Source organism: Natator depressus, chromosome 2 (assembly GCF_965152275.1).
Source record: "Natator depressus isolate rNatDep1 chromosome 2, rNatDep2.hap1, whole genome shotgun sequence".
Taxonomy (NCBI): domain Eukaryota; kingdom Metazoa; phylum Chordata; order Testudines; family Cheloniidae; genus Natator; species Natator depressus.
The window spans coordinates 83606683-83628992 of NC_134235.1; the positions used below are offsets into that span (position 1 = coordinate 83606683).

At 41.4% G+C, this 22310-nt stretch overlaps 1 protein-coding gene across 2 annotated transcripts in view; it reads right to left on the reverse strand.

The window, feature by feature from the left end:
- Positions 1 to 22310, reverse strand: part of DLGAP1 (DLG associated protein 1) — a 620850-nt gene that overhangs the window by 375854 nt on the left and 222686 nt on the right. For both annotated transcript variants that reach the window (XM_074944555.1, XM_074944554.1), the window contains one exon: positions 9638 to 9747. The gene's annotated coding sequence lies outside the window, so the exon portion shown is untranslated. The remainder of the gene's footprint in view (positions 1 to 9637; positions 9748 to 22310) is intronic.

The window sequence follows — 22310 nt, forward strand, 5'->3', positions numbered from 1 at the left end:
ACATTCAAAACGCCCTATAATATTCGTTGTCTTTTCCCTGTGAGGTTACCTGTGATGAAGCCACTTAACTCGCAATTTAATAAATGAATAGATTTAGCTCCTTTAGTCTCTCAATACAAGATGTACTTTCCAATCCCCAATCATTCTTGTAGCTCTTTTTTAAACCCTCTCCTGTTTTTAAACATCCTTTTTTAAAGCAATGACACCAAAACTGGACACAATAGTCCAGTAGTGGTATTACCAATGCTGGACACAGAAGTAATATTCACATGTCCAATGATCACACTGGACCTATTGGACCAAGCTAAAGCATCAGTCTAGGAGATCGTATTCAGTTGGTGATTCAGCCTGACCCCTACAATATTTTGAGAGTTACTTTTACAGGAAAGAATTTTCCCCATCTTGTAAAATGGCCTTCATTTTTTAAAAATTCCTAAACGTATAATCCTGTAACTGGCTGTATGACTCTGACAGTATCCACTTTATGAAGTCATCCAAATAGTTCTGTTTAAACAACCCAACCTCATCAGTATTTACCACTAACAATCTTTGTGTCACATCCAAAATTTTATCACAGTTACTTTATAGTTTCTTCCAGTTCACTGGAATTTCCACAGTTTCCCAAGATTTATTAAAATCTAACATCAATGTTCCTGAAAGTTTCTTGGCTCATTCTTTTGAAAACTTTTGGGTGCAAATTATTCTAACTGCTAAATTTAAAATATTTACATGTTTTCTCCCTCTTTAAAACATATAAAGGACAAAGATATTAAGAAGAAATTTCCACCCCCCTGAAGCTTCAATAAAGGCCTCAGACAAATTCTTGCTTAATATGTGATCTGAGAAGAAAACATGATTGCTGCAAGTTTTATAATTACAGAAGACAAAATATATTTTGCTGCACACCACTTTAAGTCAAGTCCTTTTCCTTGACTTTTTTTTCCTTTGGATCCTAGAAACACACCAAGTGGCCAAGTGACTTGTGATTCTGAATACCCTCTTAAGGGCCTTGTTTTTAATTAAATAATGAACACCCATCCTTTTCAATTAGGCTCCTTTAAAGTGTCTCCATTTGGACATCCAAAATAGAGGTACTCAGGCCTTGTCTACACAACAGGGGAAATTCGATCTTAACTACGTAATTTGAGTTACATGAATAGCGTAACTCAAATCAACATAGCTTAGATCTACTTACCATGGGGTCCACACTACGCGATGTCAACAGGAGATGGTCTTCCGTCAACTCCCCCTACTCTTCTTGATCTGGTGGAGTACAGGAGTCGACGTGAGAGCAATCTGCGGTCAATTTAGTGGGTCTTCACTACACTCACTCAATCGAAAGTCGATGCATCGATCGCCACTCGTCAATCCCCCAGTAAGTGTAGACAAGCCCCCACCAGAATCCATTTTTGAAAACCTTGGCCAGAATACGTAGAAGAAAGTAACAACAAATTGAAGGAGATAGGAATGAAATTAAAAGATAATTTGAGTTGATGTAATGGTATCCCAGAGATAGAACAACCTTGCAGATATAGATTAAGAGAACAAACAGATGGGAGAGAGAAAGGTATGGGGCCTTTTTTTTAATAAATCCACAAATGACCAAATTAGCACCTCCATGCCACCATAACTTTATATTACCTAACACCTTTGAAGTACGTTTCCGTTTATACTAGGCCTGACATCTGCTCTTCAGTAATGGCACAGATTTCTCTTTTCATTATTTATACAGCAGTTTGGATACTTAAGACTGAATTAAAGAGGTCTACTTGAATCGAATATACGCTGGAGTTAATGCTTTCATCATCATCATTAATAATAATAATAATAATCTTATTCCAACAGAATACAGCATAACCTGTGTTCCCATCCGTGTGAGATTACTCACCTGAGTAGTCTCACTTTACCTCTGTGTCCATTTCCTTTCCCAGTGTTACGGTGCCAGAGTGAGCTGTACCTTTGACTCCTCAGTCTCTCTGTGGGCACCCCTTGCTAGGTAAGGTAATGTTTAGATAAGTCCCACTTGTCTCCCGCTGCTACAACATTGGAGCTGAGCAAGGCAGCCTCTACCCCCGCAGCAGCTGCCTCTGTCTGTCTGACCATCAGTCAGCATCTATCCCTCTGAGTTCACCGCTGACTTTTTAATTCATTTCAAAGTTCCATTGTCCTAGGACCCTTGAACCTAGCTGATTTGGTTTATGCATCTCAATGGAGGGGTCGGAGGTAGATTTCCAGCCATGGATTCACTATATTGCCCATTACTACTACTAACTCAATTGCCAATGCTTATTTGCCTACCTGCAGAGAACCAACTGCCCAGGACTGTGTTTACTCTTTGTACCGGTATAGAACACATCTGATGTTAATCAAAAAGACAGAGGTACACATATTTATTTCAAAAATAATACAGATATCTCCCACTTTCTTCACACTCAGTCTTGTCTATTTAAATTGTAAGCTCTTCAGGTCATGGACTGTGTTTGCACAATGCCTAGCACAGTAGATTCACAAAACTAAGTTGGGGGTCTCTTGGCACTACTTACACAAAACATTCACATACATACACACACACATCTACCTAGAATTTATTTACATACTTTTCAAATAAAGTAAGGGGAAAACTGACAGATACATACATTTAACGATCAAGCCATCCGTTTAAGAACAAATATCCATACTCACTTAGGTAGTCCTGTCATTTTCCTGAGGAAACTTAAGTAGGATTTTGAACAAGAGGCATGAGTTTGGTAGGGGGGTTACTTTAACTTAGGCTCTCCAACTATCATCTCACCCTCCATCAAAGGAATCTTCATTTAAGAGTGTCAAATTGGTGCATTGCGTAGGAGTCTTCTAGGACTCCTCACTGCTTCTGGACACAGAGTGACAGCTGTAAAAAGTGGTCTCCTCTTCCAACTATGACTAGCCAGAAGACTGCAGCACTTCTTATCCTGCAGAGTTGGTGACAGGGATTCATGCCTTCAGAAAGACCCTTAATCACCTTTTGAATATCCTCAGTCTTATTAGGTCTCGTCCTTTATATTGTTTGTGTGTCTGGGCATTTTTGCTTGAAAGATTTATTCCCTGATCTTTCTTTTGAGGCTGTATTTTCACATGTGTAGAACTGAGAATAGAATTTTTGAAACAATTCAAGTACTACTTTTATTTCAAATTCCCTGTTTCTTCTCATGGTCAAAATATTTGTCTTTCCCCTCCCCCGCATTCTAAGCTTGTATGCTAGGAATTCATGGGATTTGTTTCTCTGTTCATAGAAATGTTGCTCAAGCCATAATAAAATCTACTATTTTTTCTAAAAAAGTATCATGTTCAGTTAGCCCCTGAGAGCTCTGAGCTTTTTCAAGATTTCTTTAAAACATGTTTCTTTCCATTGTTGTTCCACTATCTTTATTTCATCTAGACATCTACACTTCTTCTGTGAATTAAAGCTGAGGCTCTACTTATGAGTTTGCCCCTCATTATAGTATAAGCTACAACCTCCACCTTAGCCATCATTAGTCGAAGAACCTAGGTTTCCTTTTCTATGCCATCTAAAGACCTCACATCTTTCAACTGGTGATTAATTGTCCTCTAGGTCTTTTGCCCTTTTTCCACGGGCCCAATTGATTAGAAAGACTAAGACTGTAGCATGATCAAACTATATCAGATGTCCAATATTGGCTCTAACAGCAAGAGGAAGAAATTAAGAGAGGGAGAAATTACAGTGATACCCATCCTCACACAGAGAAATTGGGGGTCAGAATGACTCAGCTCCCTCCACATACCTAATAGTCAATTTCCCACAAACCTTCATAAACACTTTCTTCTCTTCTGCCATGAGGCCTTTCCTGTTTCAAATTTATTTATATTCCCCTCTAATTATATTTGCTTATGCAAAAGTGGCAAAATAGGGTGAATTAATTAAGTCCCATTTTTCAAACATAAAGGAAGCATATCACTTCTTTCCTCATTAGTGAGTTAAAAGATCTCTCTCCTTGCTTTTCACTACACAAGGTCTCAAGTTGTAGTGCTTTTCACAAGTGTCACAGATTCACAGGGTCTGGTCTATGCCATGGCCTGTCACCAGTCTCCTAAGAGTATCCCTTTGGTGAACTTGAGCCCAAGGATCCACACAGCTCCACAGGGCAGGTGGCCCGCAGCCTCCACAGCTCTGAAACTGGGTCTTTGGGTGCCAACAATCCTTGTTTCTCTCCGCGACTTCCTGCAGCAAGTCTAGCCAAGCCAGACTCCTGCAGGAGACTTGTTCCTACACTACCAGGGTGTAATGCTCTGAGGAAGTATCTGCAGTGACACCACACAGCCTTTTAAAAACAAGGTAACCACTTATTAGTCACCTGGGACACAGAATAGTGAAGTCAGTAGGTTGGCATGAGAGAAGCAGGCTTATGATATTGTTTCTGGTGGTGGAAGCCTGGGTTCTGCCATGCCTTGCTCCTCTTCTGTCTTCCAGTTCAAGAGAGTTCCTTCTGTGACCGTGTACCCTGCTCTTAACCCAGACATCTGACACCTTCCCCCTTTGTTCTCCAGCTCAGGGCCTTTGCTCTGAACCCCTGCAGAGGTGTATGTGGAGGGAATCCTTTTCCACTTGGCTGTTGGTCCTTAGGTGTAAATGTCCCAGCCATTGGAGTTTCCATTGTCTCTTCCAGATCCTCCATTCACATGTGTAGGCTCTATTAACTTAATTATTCTAGTGTCCACCAGGTGGCTATGTGAGTCAAACACCTGGTCCCTTCCCTTTACTCTCAGTGAATAGCAGTACAAAGCACAGAAGGAAACTGAAGCGCATATATGAATCATAAAAATGTTACCAAAATTCCCACATTCATCACATCAAGATATTTGTTACCTCCCTCCATTTTGTTTTGGCCCAGGAAACGAACTCCTATCGAAAGCAGCCATACACTAGTAGACTTTTATAAGCCTTTGAAAACTGTGAGCCTTTTTACAAATGACTAATTTGTGATGGGATCATATTAGTTCAGTCATGACCCTCTGTCACTTCACAAGTTGATTTAAGCCCTGTGCATTAGATTATTACTTATTGTTTTCATTACCATAGCACCTCAGAGCCTCAGTCAGAGACCAAGATCACATTGTGTGTTGTGCAATTAATTAATGGCATCCCCATAACGTTTTGGTTACATTAATGCTATTTTAATGAGAATTATTATGCTCTGTAAGAGTTCTATGTGTTACTTCCTTACATTATCTTTCAATTCCTTCTCTAACAATTTGATACACTATTTTTATTGTAAAAAGAAAAGGAGTACTTGTGGCATCTTAGCGACTCACAAATTTATTTGAGCATAAGCTTTCGTGAGCTACAGCTCACTTCATCGGATGCATTCAGTGGAAAATACAGTGGGGAGATTTATATACATGAACATGAAACAATAGGTGTTACATACACACTGTAACAAGAGTGATCACTTAAGGTGAGCTATTATCAGCAGGAGAGCAGGGGGGGGGGACCTTTTGCAGTGATAATCAAGGTGGGCCATTTCCAGCAGTTGACAAGAATGTCTGAGGAACAGTGGGGGGTGGGGCGGGGGGCATAAACATGCGGAAATAGTTTTACTTTGTGTAATGACTCATCCACTCCCAGTCTTTATTCAAACCTAAGTTATCTTGTATCTGCTGGTACAATTGTACCTGCTGGTAATAGCTCACCTTACCTGATCACTCTTGTTACAGTGTGTATGGTAACACCCATTGTTTCATGTTCTCTATGTATATAAATCTCCCCACTGTATTTTCCACTGAATGCATCCGATGAAGTGAGCTGTCACTCACAAAAGCTTATGCTCAAATAAATTTGTGAGTCTCTAAGGTGCCACAAGTACTCCTTTTCTTTTTGCGGATACAGACTAACACAGCTGCTACTCTGAAACCTATTTTTATTGTGAATGTATCTGTTGCTTGCACAAGTGCCGACTTTCCAAAGTGCCTGGGGGTTCTCGACCCCTGGAATTGCCCCAGGCCCCACCCAGCCCCTTCCCGCCTTGCCTCTTAAACCCACATTCCACCTCCTCCCCAGAGCGTGCCACATCCTCGCTCCTCCCCCCCAGAGCCTCCTGAACCCCACAAAACAGCAGGGAGGGGTAGGCGCTGATTGGCAGGACCCACCAGCAGGCAGGAGGCACTGGGGGGGAAGTTCTGATAGGGGGGCTGCCAGTGGGTGCTCAGCACCCACGATTTCTTCCCAGTGGGTGCTCCAGCCCTGGAGCACCTATGGAGTCGGTGCCTACGGCACCTGTTCTCTCTTTCAGCTCCATCCCCAGTTCCCCAAATATTCTGCCATATTGACAGGCCTCCTCTGTGGCATTCTATACCATGAGTTTCTAATGAAGTAGTCTCTTGTCCACACTCCAAGAGGCCTTGCTTGTGCTTCTAGTGCTTAGGCAGAGGGCTATGATATTAAAGAGGGAAATGCTCATCTGCACATATAGGTCCCTTTACACCTAGCCCATGATTGAGCTTCTAAAGCAAACAATATTACTAATTCCAAAGGCTAACCTCTTAATCAATCATTAAAGAGGAAACTTATTCCACTCAATTATCACCAATAATAGAACTGAGATGCCCAGTGGAAAAGGATGCCCCTGGGTCTTCCAGCCTGTCTTTATTCCAGTCTCTATTGTGACCATCCCCAGCACCTCACCTCAGTCCTTACCCTCAGCTCCATCTCACATTCCCTCCCGCCCCCCCCCCATTTTCTCATCACAGTTCTGCCCCCAGCTCTATGTCCTAGTCGTCTCCCATCCCTTCACGCCACTCCCTCCCCTTTAGCTACTCAACCTAGTCACATTCCACCCTTCCCTCCCTCCGACTCCATTCCTGACCGCTTGTCATAATCTTCTCCCTCACCAGTCCCCCAGGGCTGGCTCCTCACTCCTCTGTGTTCCAGCCAGGCTTCCTCCTTTTCCTAGTCAGTGCCAGAAGCAGGAAAACTGATAACATAGGAGACAGTCTCCCTGCTACCCTTTAGTATACCTGGTGCCATGACAGTTGTTAGCTGTCACAGGCTACAACTGCAGGGAAAATCCTGTGAAGCACCTGAGGCCTGGGGTCAGGGGTGCTGGAACAATTTGTATAGTGGGGGTTTTGAGAGCCACTGAACCAAACTGCAAACCCTGTATTATGATGGAAACCACTTCAAGCCAGGGGGTGCGGCAGCACCCTCAGCACCCGTAGTTCCAGCACCTATACCTGGGGCTGAAGCATGCTCTGTTGCTCTGTGCACATGCTCAGTCCAGGTATGAGAGAACTGGAGCATGCCCAGTGCAGACAGAATCTAGCCACCAAATTCTAATAAGTGTCTACTGAGCATGTGTGAAATGAGATTCAAGAGACTCAAGTTGGCCAAATATGGGTGGACTTTCACAGGAAGAGCAAAAGGCACATCTGTAACACCAACTCATGCCCCCACAAACACCACATTTCAAGTCATTGCTCCAAAAAATGGAGTGCTACAGCTTCTCAATAGAACGGTTGTAAGAATATTTTTTTAAAAACTTGGGCAAAATACATTTTCTTTAGCCTCATTGTGAGAAATGGCTGCAGTTTTGCAAAACAAAACAAAACAAACGACAAAAACCAAAATAAAAACAAAACAAAAACAAAAAAAAACCCACACCTCAAGCAGGCACCCAGAATGGAAAATTTCAGCACAAATGGTTGAAGTCTGATAAAGTTATAAGCAACTGAAAATGGGTCTTATAACCGTCTGAGGCAATGCTATCTATAACATAGGCTTCATTGAATATAATGTGCACACACACAGGAAGAGACTTTTTAGATTTCAATTTGTACTACTATTGATGCCAAAAATATAAGCAATCAATTAATGTATTATTGAATGTATTGCTCTTTTATATAGTAGCTTTTACTGGGGAGAGTCAAAGCCGTTTACAAGCATTAACTCTCATCATCCCTTCAAGTAAGTATTATAGCAGTTTTACAGAAGGGTAAAACAGAGGCAGAGAGAGTTGAACTGACAAAAGCCAATGGCACAGCCAGGAAAAGGACAGCGACATCCTGGTTCCAAGTCCTAACCAGCAGTCAATACTTCCTTTAATATATGCACACAGGACAATTAATCAAGGACATGGTCTGGCAGTTTCAGAAATATTGCCAACAGCACTGATACTTTATTTCCACCAAATACACTAAAATGCAATGTATTTGCCATTGCAGACACTATCTTTATTTAAAAGGAACAAATTACCGGTAACTCTTAAAAATACACATTAACATACCTATTGATAAGCAGTTACTTTTGCAATCAACAGAGAGTATATTAAACCTAATAACCAAATAGGGGAAGAAAATCTCTGGTATAAAAATGTTCCAGAGACTGCAAAACACTGGGTTTGATAAATCAAGCTCAGCTAACTCAGGGAAATCTAACAGGTGCAATATAAGCATGGTATAGATCTAATTTTGATGTTCTATTGGTCACAGCTACAATATGCTACAAAATTAAATGTCCTTGATTTTTCAGAGGTGCACTAAAAGCAAGTGCTGAGAGTTATTTTACAAAATAACTACAGTTTTATAACAGCATAACTAATGTTCTGAAAGGAAACCTTTCTTTAAAACCCCCACAAAGTTTCCTTCTCCTATTATGTGGCTTGTCAGGCCAGTTGTGTGCTAATGCTAAAGGCCAGATTCTATACCATTTAATTTTCTATTGGCTCCATTAAATTAACATTGGGAAATACAATTTCTCTCTCTTTTTTCTATGTCTAGATAGGATGTATCTAGGTTTGCATAATGAGTAGTATGCATTCTAATGTCATTCTTTCATTTCCGCTAAATTACATACTAATTTTTTTTTTCCGGAGTGCAGATGCCAGTGTTTTTAAGATTGGGATAAAAGTTTTACAAGTAAGAGAAAAAATATGTTGATGTAAATCAAACTGGGCCACATTTCACCATCATACCAATTGCCCTCAATAGGGTGGAGTTGCTAGAGGCTTATTTATCTTCAATATGTGTGTATGAGATCCATAAGGTCCTGTTTTTCTGCAGCTTTCACTGTAAGGAAGCTGTGGAGAGAGCAGTTCTTTCACTCTCAGAACTCCTCTAGGCCATTCCAATGTTCCTTCCAAGATGCTGCAGCCCTTCCCCCATGCTTTTTCTGTGCTCCTTTTCTGTTCTGATCTGCCTCTCCCCCTCCCTGCCCCACTCCTTCAGGCCAAACCAATCCTCTCTCTCATGCTCTCTAATCTGGCTCTACAGTTACAGTACGTGCAGCCCTTTGGGGCTTTACCCAACAGTTACATTTATATATTACATTTTTCTGTTCATGCAAGTCCCATGAAAATAGTTTACTGAGATGAAATAATGTTCACAGAAGACTAACCATGTTAATGCTATTTAAAACCTGCAAGCGTTGATGTCTACAGATACAGGCACCAAGTACAGATACTTTTCCAAATGAAAGATACCAAGTCACCAGATTTATATACATTTTCATTAAGGAGGCAACCAATTTGGGGTCAATATATTTTTAAGGCTGCTTACCCAAAATGTTCAGCGCTATAGAGAAACGTCCGAAAGAACAAATGCAGAGGCAGACTGGGAAAAAAAAAAATCAGACTAAGAAAAAAGGGCTCACCTCCTTTAATCAGTTTTCCATTTTGGTTTGTTTCAAGGCTTAAAGAGGGAGGAGAATTTTGCACAGTCTTTAATGCAGATGTCAGTTGCGATATGTGATGCTTGACTGTTCTGAAATATAATAAAAATGCAATAGGTAAACAACTAGCCTGAAACAAGATAAAATCTAACAACAGTCTCAAAAGCAACTACTTATTCAGCCATTAAAATTAATCACAGTGATGAGAGATTTTGAAACCAAAGCTACTTGGTGCCACATTCTACATTTTTTTGTGTGCAAGGAAAAAAAAATAGAAAACTGAAGCATTTATAAAGCCACATTCCTGGTACTCACTTGACTTTTTTCCAAACAACATACAAGCACACTGTTTGTTCCCTTACCAAGCCAATCTATGTATGTATATGTTAGACTTTGATAGTTCTGCCACACTTGACATACTTAATTTTCTTTCCTCTCACCACTTCTTCCACCAAGCTCCCAACCCCCTTCTCCTACAGCCTTTTTCTCACAAGCCAACTGTAAAAGGATGACGGACAAGGTGGAGAAATGTCAAAATAACTCAACCAGCAGAAGGTAGCTCAACCTGAGGCACCTCCCCCACCAACATCCAACAAGTAACTGTTGAAATCCTGACAGCAAATCATATACATATTAATTATATATAAAAGGTGCATTTAAAAATTGTTTAAGGTAATTGAAAAATATTTCTTTTCAAGCCAGCCTCTCTCTCTGTATGAAAAGTTCCATTATTTTCAACACTTTAAAATGATATAGATTATCTTTCCCCTCTAGTGGAATCAAAACTGTGTGTTGAGAATAAAGTAAATAAATGTCTTCTCATTGTTAAGCAAGTGAGATGAATCATCTCATCACTCCAAATTTATTATACATCTCATCAAGTACAGGTTTGTTCATTCACATTCTATTGCAGTTTTTCATGTGGACGATACACAATGGTGATTTAGACCAACTTCAAAAACCTTTTTCCCAGGTTCCAGCCTCTGCTAACAGGGCTGATCAAGAAGAGAGCCCTGCCAACCTGTTTATCCACAGAGTAAGCAAACTGAAAGAATGAGAATGAAATGGTATGTTTTAAATTTCTTTTAGTTTTACTAACCTCAGGGGTTACTTGTAACAATAGCAGGTAAAACATTTCAGAGCAAAGTCTGTGGGGTGTTTTTAAACTATTTATTTGTTTCGGAAGTTTTAATGGTTTACAAATCCTTGCCCGATAAATATCAGAAACAAAACAGTAATCATTACAATAGTGAGCTTTTGTTTACAGAAACATTACACAGTAATATAATCATCAGAACTCTCTGTTTAACAGTTTGTTACCATATTACAGAGGAAGCATCTTTACACTAACTGTGACAAAGCATTATTTTTTAAACTTGATGGTGTCACAGATTCAGAGATTCCAAGGCCAGAAGGGACCACTGTGATCATCTAGTCTGACCCTTTGCATTACACAGGCCACGGAACTTCGCTGAATTAATTCCTGTTTGTACTAGAGTATATAGTCTAGGAAAACATTCACTATTAAAGTCCCTTGAACAGCACATTATAGCAGGTACAGCTTCTTAACATTACACACAAGATATGGAAGAAGGAATATCTGAGGAGAAAACTGGGAAGGTAGGACAGAGAAGGCCTTGGAGGGGAAGTGTAGGAATGACCATACTCAAGGAGGCTGCAGTTTATGTTAGATTATTGTTTTATGCATGAGTAATAAATCCAAACTTCCATTAAGGGGTGAGTTTCAACACTGATTCAGGGTCTGTGTACCCTACAGAAGCAAGGATAGAAAGTCATCTCATTAACAGCGCAGTTGACAGCACTTTGTGTACAACATTGTGTGGTCAATTTGTTAGCCACTTTTACTGTGTTTGTGTGGGTCTTTCATGGGAGAAGAATTTAATAAAAATAAAATAAATAGTGATTCTAAAACCACAACAATTGGCAGGAAGACATATGTGGAGGTGTAGTGCTAGATACCCCTTTTAACTCATATTTTGAAATTTAGTAGATTTCAAATTGAGGGTGTCTCTTTAAGGAAAAGACATTAATTTAATGACAATACTAACTTTACCATAAATTTTTATATTTCATTACTGGAATGTAATATTGCTGCAAGTCCTTTTTTTAAAATCATAATTTTTTAAAATATCTACCTGTACTATATTCACTTTAAAATTAAATCAAAGATGAAATTCATCCAAAGATATACACCAGAGGCTTTAATTTTCAGATGTGCTGAGTATCTGCACTTTCTGTTGAGTTCAACAATACCTCTGAAAGTAAGCCTCAACGGGACTTTGTTTTGGTTCCATGTTTTTCCGTTGTTTTTCCCTAACCACAACCGTAAGGCTCTGCATTTCCCCAGATACACAGGATTCCCTTTTAGAGTAACAGCCGTGTTAGTCTGTATTCGCAAAAAGAAAAGGAGTACTTGTGGCACCTTAGAGACTAACCAATTTATTTGAGCATAAGCTTTCGTGAGCTACAGCTCACTGCATCCGATGAAGTGAGCTGTAGCTCACGAAAGCTTATGCTCAAATAAATTGGTTAGTCTCTAAGGTGCCACAAGTACTCCTTTTCTTTTTGAGGATTCCCTTTGGAAGCTGTCAAAGTTGTTCTTTAAGACCCCAAATCAGCAAGGCATTTAAGCAAGTGCCTAATTTTAAGTATGTGAATTGTCCCATTAAAACTCAAGTGCTTAAGTACCTTCCTGAATTGAGGCTTAAAAAGGAATTGCTGCTGGCCAGCAGAACCTTACAGGCTGAATGAGTTACCTCTGCAAACACCACCACCTCCCTAGGATACAAGAAGTTGGAGCCAGGAACGGAAGAGATGTCACCCACATGGCTGTGTAAAGCACTGAGTGCTAAACCACTGAAAAAGCCCAATACACAAATTAAATTTTGCTTAGTGTTTTTCATCAGCTATCAGAAGAATTTCCTGAAAAAAATAAATGTATTGTAAATACATGCAACCCACTTTTTAGAGGTGATCTCTAATTTTCTGTGCCTAATTTTTTTGCATGCTCAGCTGTGGGCTGGATTTTCTCCCCCATCATGCACAGGACTTGCAGATACTATTGAAGTCAATAGCCTACATTGGTTTGGGCCTTTAAAATGTTATTTTCAATTCTTCATCCAGTTATTTTTCTACTCACAACATACATTCACTCTCTGCCCTTCTCTCTCACACACTTGCACAACTTTTACCTGAAGATTTTATCAGAGGTCTACCATTACTGTATGGCTAGAATAGATCTCATTGCAGTAGTTAAACTGCTGCCACACCAACTCTTCATTCTGTTAGCCAGATGAATTGGAATTCTGATTGAACAGAAGGTAAGCTATACTTGTGATATAATGGTTATAAGACAAAAGTTCCTAAAACTAAAGCCTTTATAAGTTATTTATGCTCCTTTGAATAATGATTGACTTGCATCCTTAACTGGAACACTAGAGATTTATGGTTTGGTCAATGTCAGATCACAGTGCTTTAGTGAAATAACAGGATTAATACTTCACTGTATATTTATGAATTCTCTTCACTGCAAAAACCTAAACCTGAAACTGCTTCACAGACTGTATGTACCTTTTTACATAACAGATTCACTCAAAATTCAGCTAATGTAAAAGTCAAAACTTTATCTAACCCCTATATAAAAGGTAGACATCTTACAACAAATGAGTCATTGGCTCAATTTCAGCACATGGTGGGGACCAAAATCTTTCACACCGGTTGACAATTGTTTGATAGCCTATTTACAGAAAGTAGATTATTAAAAACCAGTTCTTAGGTGACAAGTGGCCACTACCTATCACCTCTATCTGTGGCTCCTGTAGTTTTGATCTGAAGGGAAGCACAAGGAAGATAAATACCCTCACCTCAGCTGTACCTATTATGTGGATTAATAACAGTCTTCAGTTCACAGTGCTCCCATAAGCATTAATATAAGTTTCAGTGAAAAAATCCAGTTCAGAGTTCAGGGCCCTGAACTGCGTTAGACAATTGACTGTGTAGCTTATTTTCTCAAGTCTGTTGTTTTCTGCCATTTTGAGTTGACAGGGCATTGTATAGAGGTGACATTAACACTTCAATTAGAGACAAGCGCCTTTGTCCACGGTTATTTTGTTGTTTTTCTTAATATAAAATAAAAATAATTCATTGTGAATGTACATGGTTGTTCTTTGTGTTTGGAAAAGCATGACATCAACCACAGCAAAACCAAATATGTAATCAGAGGGGCCTCACACAATTTTAATAAGCCATTAAAGTCATTGCATTGCACACAGCAGATATCCACATATGTTCAGAAAGGCCAGCCATTAAAGTAAATATTTGCTAACCCTTAGGTACCAGATAGGTAAGTCAGATATTTGCTATCTTAAATACAGAGAAAACTGCCGTAACCTCAGATACAAGAACTATTGTGTGGTAACTATTGGCAAATGAGGATTTTTTTTATCATCATTGTCAAGGTTCCTCCCCGACTCTGAACTCTAGGGTACAGATGTGGGGACCTGCATGAAAAACCTCCTAAACTTATCTTTACCAGCTTAGGTCAAAACTTCCCCAAGGTACAAAATATTCCACCCTTTTGTCCTTGGATTGGCTGCTACCACCACCAAACAAATACTGGTTACTGGGGAAGAGCTGTTTGGACACGTCTTTCCCCCCAAAATACTTCCCAAAACCTTGCACCCCACTTCCTGGACAAGGTTTGGTAAAAAGCCTCACCAATTTGCCTAGGTGACTACAGACCCAGACCCTTGGATCTTAAGAACAATGAACAATCCTCCCAACACTTGCACCCCCCCTTTCCAGGGAAATGTTGGATAAAAAGCCTCACCAATTTGCATAGGTGACCACAGACCCAAACCCTTGGATCTGAGAACAATGAAAAAGCATTCAGTTTTCTTACAAAAAGACTTTTAATAGAAATAGAAGTAAATAGAAATAAAAAAAAATCCCCCCTGTAAAGTCAGGATGGTAGATACCTTACAGGGTAATTAGATTCAAAACATAGAGAACCCCTCTAGGCAAAAACCTTAAGTTACAAAAAAGATACACAGACAGAAATAGTTATTCTATTCAGCACAATTCTTTTCTCAGCCATTTAAAGAAATCATAATCTAACACGTACCTAGCTAGATTACTTACTAAAAGTTCTAAGGCTTCATTCCTGGTCTATCCCCGGCAAAGACAGAATATAGACAGACACACATACCCTTTGTTTCTCTCCCTCCTCCCAGCTTTTGAAAGTATCTTGTCTCCTCATTGGTCATTTTGGTCAGGTGCCAGCGAGGTTACCTTTAGCTTCTTAACCCTTTACAGGTGAGAGGAGATTTCCTCTGGCCAGGAGGGATTTTAAAGGGGTTTACCCTTCCCTTTATATTTATGACAATCATCATCATCAACCACCCTACTTTGGCAGTAAGAGAAATAACCTAGACACAAACACACAAAAAGAAACAAACTTCCTCCTACAGCCACAATACATACTGTTTCCTCCCACTCCACTTCATCTGTAAAATTAACCGTCTCCCTCTGACAATTAGAAATCATGCTGCATGCTGAGCCACAATAAATTACAAATATAATTAATATGAAAGCCCACGTTTCTACTTAAGCCTTCTACCAAGTCAACCAATTCAACTAATTCACGCACAGCAAATATTAATGCAATACTTTATTTTCTACAGCTCAATCACTGACGTATGGTAATAATAATGCACATAGATTTTGCTCTAAGTCAAAACATACTGATTATTTTTCCCATGACAACTGTGGAAACGCATTACAGCAATACTGAGCTGTAAGTATCTTCTGTCACACTGCAACATTTAGCCTCATTGTATTTGCCACCAATTATACACACACATAAGACTATATTTTAATCTAAACTGAAAAGGAGACACCCTAAAGCTATTTAACAATAAAGGATAAAAAATGAATGCAGATTAAAGTGATCTACAAAGCACGGTTTTTAATTATGCTATTTTAGGAAGTCAACAGACAATCATTATAGACAATCACTTCTTCCTGTACCTGAAGCAGAAATTATTCACATCTTAAGAAAAAGTACTGATATCAGTGTCTAGCACAAAAATGAAGAGGCATTTTAAATCTCTGAATCACAAGACTTCAGCTGTGCACTCTGCAAGAAATGAGAAGTGTCTAAAATCATGCTGACAGCTCATGTCACTTGCTAACAATATATTCTAGTGATGATATAGACTGGTATCTGTTTACACAGATAGACTAAATCTGATTTCACTTATTCACGATTAAAATATGTATTTATTACATTATAGCAGCATGTGAATGGCAGATGCTTTATTCTCGCTGTTCCACTTCAACTGTATTATTCTCAATCTGACCTTAAGTATTAATTGCTTATGAAACTGAGTGGTTAGTCTACACATAACATAATGGAAAAAACCAAACATAGGTCTTTATCCAGCTATCAGCCTGTAAGTGGAAATTCCCTACAAAATATTCAGTTAAAACCACTGGGAAGTTCTGCATAACAACGGATGATCTCTGCTGATTAGCTGCAGAACTTGGCCCCTACCAGTTCACTCTTTTATGCAATGGAAAGAATCAAGTTTTAAGTCTCAATATTTCTAAAACATTTTCAAATGAGATTGCTCCATCCTCAGGTGGCCAATTCATATGAGAATGTTGCACCATTAGATTCTTATTGTTCGTTATTAGGCCTGTCTGAAGGAGTGCCTGAGCTCTAGTTTGGAAAATAACCAAATCAGCCTAACAACAAGAACTGGTCAAAAAAAGAAGGGGGGAAGATTTTTTGGCGAAAAGTTTTCAGAAAAAAATGCGTCGTCCATCAAAAAAATTCAAAACTCAAAACTTTTAAAACCCTAACAGCAACATTTTAGCAACCTTAACAGTCTCCTTGAAAAAGTTTACTTGGATACTTGTAGGAGTAGGATTTTATATTTGTATTAGAGGTTATAATGATTGACAGTTATAATAATGTAGTATGTATTAAAAGTATTAATGTATGATTTGATCATCCTGCCAGCCACCTTTTTTGAATAGCAGACAGGAATGACCCTCTGGGACTATGGGGTCTTGTTTCCTATATATGCATTACAAATTAGGCCCTTTAGTTAAATATACATTTCTTTGTTTTAAGATTTAGTTAGTAAGAGACAGGATCTTGTATTGTGTCTATGTTAATGAGATTAGAAGAATGTTGAAGGCCCGGGCCACAATGTGAACTGTTTTGATTACAAGATTTAGTAAGGTTTAATTTACAATGCCTTTCTTGCTCAACATAAAAACTGCTGCATACCTTTGAAGGTCTCTGTAAAAGACTGTTTGTGTGAATGAGGAATGCATGCATCAGGAAAAGATAAGGTGTGAAGGCCATTGTTAAAGTCACATGGTCATGGTAGGAGGAGTGAAGAAACTTAACGACACCGGAGAACCATCAACGCGCATCCAAACTGAGGAAGGGAAGATTGACGACCCTGAGATGGAGGCTGGCACCCCTAAAGACAAGATAAATCAAAACCAGGACAGGATGACCCTCTTGGAGGTGTTTTGGAACGTTAACATCAAAAGATGAAACCAATTAAGGAATAATCGGTCACAAACTGACACAGCAAAATTCATAGACTTCAACAGAGAAAAAAGACTATAAGAACAGGGTGCTTGGCCATGGGGCTTTGGGTTTGTCTTGCCACCAACTCCAGGAGCATTGGATTGCGACCGACAAAGCCCGGCTCCCCTCTGCAATCAATCTGGCTGGCCACTAGATTGATCCAGACTCTGTACTGGTAACTATAAACATCGAGTGGAGAGAGAGACTGAAAAGCTTATGCTAACTTGTATTCTCAATAAATGTGGCATGCTGCCTTCTCCCCTATAAAAGATCTTGTGTGCTTCTTATAAGCATAACATACTCACCAAGGTCTCTTCTTCCTATTTATTTGGGAATTATTTCTGCAACTTCATGTAACAGCTGGGGTAAAAGGGTGAGTTTTTTCCCCATAGCTCATGTATGGGAAAGTACATCCAGGAGGAAGAGCCATTAAAAGTGGACATTTATCATCTGCAATATTTGAAAACACTGCAGTATTTGCACTCAAAGTGCAGAATATAGTGCAATAAATATCAATTTTTAATGGCAGAATGCCCTGAATGATATTCCCCATTCTACATAACTGAAATTTAGCTGATGTCCTTTTCTGTGGCTGTCCATGGTACTGACTCTTATTGAACTCCAGATACTCTGCAGTGGGGTTAGCATTGCCTTAACTATGGGGAGTAAATTCTACTGGAGGATATCATTCTACTGTCATGGCACTAAAGCTACCCAAATGTTTGTGACTCTTTTGTCCATTGTGGAGTAACTGGCCTCTGAAACACATTATCATTTATATAATTATGCTAAAAATAGTATTATTGGAGACTCGAAAGGTTACAAATGTTAGCCCTGATGCACCACACGAGCAGGTTAGCTTACAATGGTCATATCTGTAGGTATGCAGTAACAAATAATTACAGACTCCGCAAAGCTCCACTTGCTCCATTATCTCCACACTGGGACCATAACAGAGAAGTACTTCAGCCGAATGCAGCTCACAGTAGACACTACCACGCTATACATAAGAACACAGCCATTTTTCCTCACTATGGCTCATTAAAGACAGAAGGATGTGAGATGGGAAGCCATAAGTCAGAAACCTCAGATGGGCTCACATAAAAGATTTGAAGAAAAAAAAATCACCATTAATCTGGAGGGAGGCCATGAGAAGCCTAACGGAGATTATGGAGGAGAAGAGAGGAACTTGTGAGAAACTAAGAAAGGAGAGGTCCTATACAACATTTATATCTTAAATATAACCATCTTAACAGTGTGATTTCATTCTCTCATTATGCTTAACATCACGGGGTGAACATAAGTATTCCTAGCCCTGGTCTACACTAGGACTTTAGGTCGAATTTAGCAGCATTAAATCGATGTAAACCTGCACCCGTCCACACGATGAAGCCCTTTATTTCGACTTAAAGGGCTCTTAAAATCGATTTCCTCACTCCACCCCTGACAAGTGGATTAGCGCTTAAATCGGCCTTGCCGGGTCGAATTTGGGGTACTGTGGACACAATTCGACGGTATTGGCCTCCGGGAGCTATCCCAGAGTGCTCCGTTTTGACCGCTCTGGACAGCACTCTCAACTCAGATGCACTGGCCAGGTAGACAGGAAAAGAACCGCGAACTTTTGAATCTCATTTCCTGTTTGGCCAGCGTGGCAAGCTGCAGGTGACCATGCAGAGCTCAACAGCAGAGGTGACCATGATGGAGTCTCAGAATCGCAAAAGAGCTCCAGCATGGACCGAACGGGAGGTACGGGATCTGATCGCTGTATGGGGAGAGGAATCCGTGCTATCAGAACTCCGTTCCAGTTTTCGAAATGCCAAAACCTTTGTCAAAATCTCCCAGGGCATGAAGGACAGAGGCCATAACAGGGACCCGAAGCAGTGCCACGTGAAACTGAAGGAGCTGAGGCAAGCCTACCAGAAAACCAGAGAGGCGAACGGCCGCTCCGGGTCAGAGCCCCAAACATGCCGCTTCTATGATGAGCTGCATGCCATTTTAGGGGGTTCAGCCACCACTACCCCAGCCGTGTTGTTTGACTCCTTCAATGGAGATGGAGGCAATACGGAAGCAGGTTTGATGATGATGATGAGGTTGTAGATAGCTCACAGCAAGCAAGCGGAGAAACCGGTTTTCCCGACAGCCAGGAACTGTTTCTCACCCTGGACCTGGAGCCAGTACCCCCCGAACCCACCCAAGGCTGCCTCCTGGACCCAGCAGGAGGAGAAGGGACCTCCGGTGAGTGTACCTTTTAAAATTCTATACATGGTTTAAAAGCAAGCATGTGAAAGGATTACTTTGCCCTGGCATTCACGGCTCTCCTGGATATACTCCCAAAGCCTTTGCAAAAGGTTTCTGGGGAGGGCAGACTTATTGCGTCCTTCATGGTAGGACACTTTACCACTCCAGGCCAGTAACACGTACTCGGGAATCATTGTACAACAAAGCATTGCAGTGTATGTTTGCTGGCGTTCAAACAACATCCGTTCTTTATCTCTCTGTGTTATCCTCAGGAGAGTGAGATCTGATCCATGGTCACCTGGTTGAAATAGGGTGCTTTTCTTCAGGGGACACTCAGAGGAGCCCATTCCTGCTGGGCTGTTTGCCTGCGGCTGAACAGAAATGTTCCCCGCTGTTAGCCACAGGGAGGGGGGAGGGTTGAGGGGGTAGCCACGCGGTGGGGGGAGGCAAAATGCAACCTTGTAACAAAAGCACATGTGCTATGTATGTAATGTTAACAGCAAGGTTTACCCTGAAAGAGTGTAGCCAGTGTTTTATAAAATGTGTCTTTTTAAATACCGCTGTTCCTTTTTTTTTCTCCACCAGCTGCATGTGTTTCAATGATCACAGGATCTTCTCCTTCCCAGAGGCTAGTGAAGATTAGAAAGAAAAAAAAATGCACTCGAGATGAAATGTTCTCCGAGCTCATGCTGTCCTCCCACACTGACAGAGCACAGACGAATGCGTGGAGGCAAATAATGTCAGAGTGCAGGAAAGCACAAAATGACCAGGAGGAGAGGTGGCGGGCTGAAGAGAGTAAGTGGCGGGCTGAAGAGAGGGCTGAAGCTCGAATGTGGCGGCAGCGTGATGAGAGGAGGCAGGATTCAATACTGAGGCTGCTGGAGGACCAAACCAGTATGCTCCAGTGTATGGTTGAGCTGCAGCAAAGGCAGCTGGAGCACAGACTGCCACTACAGCCCCTGTGTAACCAACCGCCCTCCTCCCCAAGTTCCATAGCCTCCACACCCAGACGCCCAAGAACGCGGTGGGGGGGCCACCGGCCAACCAGCCACTCCGCCACAGAGGATTGCCCCAAAAAAAGAAGGCTGTCATTCAATAAATTTTAAAGTTGTAAACTTTTAAAGTGCTGTGTGGCATTTTCCTTCCCTCCTCCACCACCCCTCCTGGGCTACCTTGGTAGTCATCCCCCTATTTGTGTGATGAATGAATAAAGAATGCATGAATGTGAAGCAACAATGACTTTATTGCCTCTGCAAGCGGTGATCGAAGGGAGGAGAAGAGGGTGGTTAGCTTACAGGGAAGTAGAGTGAACCAAGGGGCGGGGGGTTTCATCAAGGAGAAACAAACAGAACTTTTACACCGTAGCCTGGCCAGTCATGAAACTGGTTTTCAAAGCCTCTCTGATGCGTACCACGCCCTCCTGTGTTCTTCTAACCGCCCTGGTGTCTGGCTGCGCTTAACCAGCAGCCAGGCGATTTGCCTCAACCTCCCACCCTGCCATAAACATCTCCCCCTTACTCTCACAGATATTGTGGAGCACACAGCAAGCAGTAATAACAGTGGGAATATTGGTTTCGCTGAGGTCTAAGCGAGTCAGTAAACTGCGCCAGCGCGCCTTTAAACGTCCAAATGCACATTCTACCACCATTCTGCATTTGCTCAGCCTGTAGTTGAACAGCTCCTGACTACTGTCCAGGCTGCCTGTGTACGGCTTCATGAGCCATGGCATTAAGGGGTAGGCTGGGTCCCCAAGGATACATATAGGCATTTCAACATCCCCAACAGTTATTTTCTGGTCTGGGAATAAAGTCCCTTCTTGAAGCTTTTGAAACAGACCAGAGTTCCTGAAGATGCGAGCGTCATGTACCTTTCCCGGCCATCCCACGTTGATGTTGGTGAAACGTCCCTTGTGATCCACCAGAGCTTGCAGCACTATTGAAAAGTACCCCTTGCGGTTTATGTACTCGCCGGCTTGGTGCTCCGGTGCCAAGATAGGGATATGGGTTCCGTCTATGGCCCCACCACAGTTAGGGAATCCCATTGCAGCAAAGCCATCCACTATGACCTGCACATTTCCCAGGGTCACTACCCTTGATATCAGCAGATCTTTGATTGCGCGGGCTACTTGCATCACAGCAGCCCCAACAGTAGATTTGCCCACTCCAAATTGATTCCCAACTGACCGGTAGCTGTCTGACGTTGCAAGCTTCCACAGGGCTATCGCCACTCGCTTCTCAACTGTGAGGGCTGCTCTCATCTTGGTATTCATGCGCTTCAGGGCAGGGGAAAGCAAGTCACAAAGTTCCATGAAAGTGCCCTTACGCATGCGAAAGTTTCGCAGCCACTGGGAATCGTCCCAGACCTGCAACACTATGCGGTCCCACCAGTCTGTGCTTGTTTCCCGAGCCCAGAATCGGCGTTCCACAGCATGAACCTGCCCCATTAGCACCATGGTGCATGCATTGGCAGGGCCCGTGCTTTCAGAGAAATCTGTGTCCATGTCCTGATCACTCACGTGACCGCGCTGACGTCGCCTCCTCGCCCGGTATCGCTTTGCCAGGTTCTGGTGCTGCATATACTGCTGGATAATGCGTGTGGTGTTTAATGTGCTCCTAATTGCCAAAGTGAGCTGAGCGGCCTCCATGCTTGCCTTGGTATGGCGTCCGCACAGAAAAAAGGCGCGGAATGATTGTCTGCCGTTGCTCTGACGGAGGGAGGGGCGACTGACGACACGGCTTACAGGGTTGGCTTCAGGGAGCTAAAATCAACAAAGGGGGTGGCTTTACA